The sequence below is a fragment of the Thermobia domestica genome, chromosome 16, assembly GCF_964235325.1.
Source record: "Thermobia domestica chromosome 16, izTheDome1.hap1.1, whole genome shotgun sequence".
NCBI classification, from domain to species: Eukaryota; Metazoa; Arthropoda; class Insecta; order Zygentoma; family Lepismatidae; genus Thermobia; species Thermobia domestica.
Genome location: NC_137469.1, coordinates 1,910,467 through 1,916,466, shown reverse-complemented (window position 1 = coordinate 1,916,466; position 6,000 = coordinate 1,910,467). Strand labels below are relative to the sequence as shown.

The following is a 6,000-nucleotide window of genomic DNA, read 5'->3' as shown; positions in this document are numbered from 1 at the left end:
CTCTGTGCAATCAGGAAGGTGAGTCATAAATGCCCCTTTTGTTGTCACCGTCCAACAAAATTGCAATCTGGAGGTGCGCAGTTCTTTGAATATAGCAATAACCAAGAAGGATTCCTACATCGGACTTCAGTTGAAAAATAGGTCTGTTATGGCAATCGAGCGCGGTGGCTCAGTGGTAGAGCGTGCTTGGGGTCCCTGGTTCGATCTCAACTCGCGCCGTGTCGACTTTGTGATGGACAAACACCGTGCTCGTGGGTTTTCTCAGGGTTCTCCCGTTTCCTCCCACTTTCTTCATTCCACCATTTCACTCATCTCTCATCATCACCGTCTCCTTTAGCCTAACCGGCATAAGCGTGGGACGTAAAGCTTAAAGATTTCATTTCATTTCATGGCAATCGTGAGTGCTCATGACAATGGGTGGACCGTGATCAAAGTCCAGGACGTCACCCACAGAAGATGTTGCTGCTAATATACCATGTCTTTCTCAGGAGAGGTTAAACTACCAATACAGATCGTAATAGTGATGAACTCCAGGAAATTCACTGCAAAGTTCTACCGTAAGCATCCAGCAGACATCTTGTCCTCGTGTTGCATGAAACGTTCTCCCACATGTCGCTCAGAGGATAACACAATCTGTTCATAAAACACTTTCTCACTCACCATATTTTGCCGATATCTCTTCCATTTACGACCATCTCTTCCAGTATCTTGATTACTTATTGGGAGGAAAGACCTTCTCTGATGATTGGGCAGTGCAATGTAAGGTAGACGAAATCTGTGTATCGCAAACTCCAGACCTTTTTCTGTACAAATTCCAACCGTTGGCTGACCGATGGCAAAAGCATATGGTTCCAGGTGGCGATTATTTTGATTAATTACATATTGTTTTTTTTTTGCCTTTGGAAATGACGCGCCTGGTGTGGGTATTTCGTTTGCACGAACCTAATATTGATATATTTGGTATATTGGTATATTGTAGTATCCCGCAAATGACTATTTATAAACAACCAACACGTGCATATATTAACAAACACTAACTATGTGCGTCCTACTACAAACTACTAGAGTGGCAAACGACAGGAACATCAACGACACCACTAGTCATGTGACGATTGAGGACCATCAGTGCCACGCCCATATTGGAGCAGCTACATAAAAGGAACTTCATATCTGGCATCAGTCTACGGTTGGTCATCTCCTCTCCTTTAGCTTGCTTGGAATAACCTAACCCATCGAAGCTCTAGACTTCCTTTCCTGCCCACTTAGCTTGCTCGGAGCTCTGTGGAAATCTTTCCCAAGGCTACTCGGTCTTTGAGATACCTCTCTTTACCCAGTATTAGTGACTTACCTATATTTGAGCGATTTTTGCATTACACCATTTATAACAAGATTTTTATATTCAGTAATGGAAAAGAAACGGTCCCGTGTATAATTTAGCTCTACCTATACTCTACCTATACCAGCATAAGCAGGACTTTACAATATATTATCTCTCTTGCTTGCAATTCCGGATGTGCAGTATAGAGGTAGAAAAAGATGTTAGGAAGGAAAGTTATGTGTAAAAAGTATGATAGCAGAGGATTCGTCGAGTGAAGCTGAAACAGAGATGGGCATTTTTATTATTGGTATTCACTCGGGCTAAATGAAGGTGGTAATTACGATCTCAATGAGGATAACGAGAGCTCAGGCTCTTACTCGCTCGAGCTCTGGCTACCAATCCTCAATATGATACTTGCGCTCCCTCCGACCCGAAGTCTGGGTCTATAGGCCTGCTCACACGGGCTCTCCCTCAATATTGAGCTTAAGAATGGTTGAGTCCTAGCCTTGTTAGTTTGAGAGATCTCTGGGCCGAAGACAGACAACCTAAATCTCAATTAGGATGACGAGCTGCTGGTTTTGAATCCGGACTTTAAAAACGAATATGTTAACTATTTGAATATCTCTAATCAGTAAAAGTTAAATTAAACATGAATGCAAATATATAATGTGCTAAATATACTAGATGTAGTATTGTTGTCTTGTACAAAATTAATTGGCATTATTTTCTTTCTAAATTCCTTGCATAGACATCGCCTGCCAAGCAAACGAAGTCTCTACAGCACAGGTCCTCCTGGTATAGTTCTTCACAGATCATTACACAGGTAGGACAATTACACTTTCTCCACTTCAAAGTAGCACGTTTAAGCTGCACTGTACATGTTTTTGGCTTTCTTTTATGTAGTCGCTTAATAAGTATTTTTGAGTTTTTTCTATATAAAAGCAGCATTGACGTTGATACATGAACAAAAGATCTTGGATATTTCCGACATATTGATGCTATGTTTTTGACGTATGAGCAAGGCCCCGATTTTGTTTTCTGAACTGTACCACATCCGTGTGTTACAAATCATTCGAACGACAGAGCTCACATTGGGATGGGATATGTATAAGGTCATACCTAGAAGCCTGTAATAACTAGTTAAATCTAGTAGTCAAGTCACATAGCGTGAGTGCCTGTCTCTCAGTAAAATTTTGTAAGTCATATCTATATAGCTAAGCTAATAATTCTCTATTTTATTTTCCTCTGTAAAAGCTTTGTTTTTAACCCTTTTAGGATTTCCACTTTTTGAGATAAATTTTAGACTTTTACTCAAACAGCTACTGCTTTCTTACTATTTATTGTAGGATCATGATTCATACCTCGTTTCTTTAGGACAGAGCATACTTTCCAACGGTATCACTCGCTTGTCCGTATTATATACCAGAAACGGAAAAATGGGGAAAAACCGCGAAATTTTCCGAAAAAAATGCTTTCGTAATTTTTGCGCCCCTCTGTCCCAGGCCTGAGTTCATGTAGGAATCTGATTTTTAAAAAGAATATGTTATATTCATAATACATGTGCAAAATTTCAATTTTGTATCTTGAAAACTAAGGTAGGGAGAAATTTTTGGAAGTCTGAAGGTGACCCTTTTTTTTAAAATGTATTGTCCACCACAACCTTACTTGGCCGGGAATCGAACCAGTAGTCCTACACACCAGAGCTAAGCGTTCTACCACTGAACCACCGTGCCCCTCCCTCCGGTATTCTTTGATGAAGCGATATTTACCTTATATGGTCTGGTGGACCGAAAAAATTATCACTATTGGAGCGATGAAAACCCACATTGATGGGATGTCATTTGCAAGAACAGAAGTACAGAAGCTACTGACAGAAATAAACTACATTCTTAATTAGAAATATTACGAATGATATAACAGAGATGTTAAATTAAAAGTACAAATACAGAATATTTTTTGAATACGAACTGTGGTTTAATTAGGAATACAGCTGGTAAATAATAATATTGGACTACAAAAGTATTCAGAAGTCTTGCTGGAAGAAATATAAATATATTGAGATTATTATTATTATTATTATTATTATTATTATCGAATTGAAAATTCAATGGTGCTTCTGAAATCAGGTAAAAGATCAGAAAAAAGTACGTATAGCCAACAAGCGGTAAGAAATGTGTGAAGTATTAAGGGCTTGGGAAGAGGGCGCCAGGTAAACATGATTGGGAGCCACTGATATACGATATTACATTGAGGACGACCCCTTCTGTACACGTCGTTCTTTGGGCCTTATTGACATGGAATCAAATAAAAAATAATGAAACAAGAAGTATATTATAAACAAAAAATCCTTATTAAAAACTATTATATATATTTTCTCAAATTATATACTTACATACATACATACATACATATATATATATATATATATATATATATATATATATATATATATATATATATATATATATATATATATATATAATATTAACAACTTGACTTTGGTGAACATTACATTATTCTTATTATATATTAACGGTGCTAACCTAACACGAAGCCTTATAATAAGGATTTAAAAACAGCTGAAAGACAAATGACAAACATTACAAACAAATAGCATTTGTTTGTATTTTCTGTTGCATCTGATAAGATTTTATACATATATAATTATTTTACATTAGAGCATATTATTTTGACCAACTTTGATTAACATTACATTTTGATCATTATATTTTAGAAGTATCAATGTTGCATGAAGCCTTACAATAAGATAAAGAGAGTGAAAAACAAAAGGCGAACGTTACTAACAAAAAGTATTTTTGAGATAAACATTATATTACATTTATTACATTGGAAAGGTACTTACTTAATATGAATCCTTACAAACAAAGGAAAATCTTCATATCTTGTCGATTAAATTATATATATATATATATATATATATATATATATATATATATATATATAACGCCTATAAATGGATATTTTCTTTTGCAAGAAAAGCAATGGTTAATATGAATAGTATATATACTCCAAACTACTTCGTGTTGACATTAGCCCTTTTAGTCCCAAGTCGCAGATATATAAAGTGTGTTTACTTTCTTTGAAAAATTCTGGCTACTTTCATCTGTTCTCAAATTCTTCCAACTTATATTGGACATAAGATTATTATCATTTTTGCTTAACTTTCCAAATGCCACATACGATTGACGTTTGTCTCAAAGTGCCTACGTGGATTGCAAATTAAAATTGTGAGCCAAGCCACGAAGATAGTTCTCTAAAGGTCTTTGAGCATACTCCTGTACAATAGTACATACTCGACTTGCAGTTACTCTGTATTTTTTCTGCCGGTGGCTTATACTTGTCTAGCAACTTCTTTTAATTTGACCAACAGAGTGCTCCTTTAACCGTGTATATTCGACAATAACCGTTTGCGATAAGATAAAATGCGTTCGCCATATAATTTTATGATAAAATTACGCGCATATCTTTACTTTATTTCATAGTTCTCCCATATTCACTTTCTAATATTCCGCGACAGTTGCCATCGAAATTCATACAATTATATGCATAATAATAATAATAATAATAATAATAATAATAATATAGAATTACAATATCAATTACGTAAACTACCTTCGAATAAAGAAAAAATAAATGTCACGCTGGGATTCGAACCCGGGTCACTGAAATGCCAGTTCTCTGCTTTCACACTTGATACAAAGGTAAGAAAATAAACTAGTAGCTATGTTAGATAAACATAGCACACACTATTTCCACACGTGTTGATGCAATTCAAAGAATGCGAAAATAATGTCTGCTGGTTTTTCTTCTTTAGAAATTAGAAGTTACGGTGAGGAAGAATTGCAGTAATGTAAATCGGGACCAGTTAAAAACAATGAGGTAGCCTCATCTTGAAGAACGCTTCGCGATATTTTCCTTATTGACGAAGGTCTATATCACTTGTTTTTGAGTTAAAGAAGGAAACCTCGAGTAAGTCATTGTGACACTCATAAGGAACGTCTCCTTATACGAGTATTAGGACGAGTATTTTGTGTATGGTCTTATATGCAATGCTTTTAACTAGCTAAGAGTTTAGGCGGAAGATGAAGTGACGAGGTAGATAAGTGTTTAGCGCATTGAACTTATATTCGGCGGACCCGCGTTCAAATCCCGGTCAGGTTCTAACTTTTTCAAATGTTTCGATTTCAATTTCAATACATACTCAGTGTGACAAGCATTATTTTCTCTCCTCCAGAAAGAGAAAGATGTTGGAATGAGGAGAATTGGAGAAGGTCTCTCAATAAAGGCAATCATTTACTAACTTATTTCCAGCAGTTGTTCTAGATTTGATATTTTCAGCTACTTTCAAGCATTTTCTGATACATGTGTGACCAGTGTTTTTATTTCTTTGAATATACAGTATATAGTGAAACAATACATTACATACACAACAATATTGAGATTAACATATGATGTTCATTGGACAACACGCTCTGAACCAGAGAGGTTCATCTCAGAATGGAGAAATGTTTCGTGCGTCATCTACTCACAATTTTACTTGCATAAAGACTGGACTCAGTGCTAGCAACTGCTGTCAGTGCCGAGAAAAGTTACGTGTAAATTGGGTTGCATCTGTCTAGGCGTTCTCACAACTGCAAATTACCAGAACCCCAAGTTATGGA

The 6,000-nt window shown here is 36.0% G+C and overlaps 1 protein-coding gene across 1 annotated transcript in view; it reads left to right on the top strand.

Annotated features, from left to right (window-relative positions):
• The first annotated feature begins 2,063 nt into the window (after positions 1–2,063).
• Positions 2,064–6,000, top strand: part of LOC145672396 (pickpocket protein 28-like) — a 74,444-nt gene continuing 70,507 nt past the window's right edge. Inside the window, exon 1 of the mRNA XM_081741551.1 lies at positions 2,064–2,141. The gene's annotated coding sequence lies outside the window, so the exon portion shown is untranslated. The remainder of the gene's footprint in view (positions 2,142–6,000) is intronic.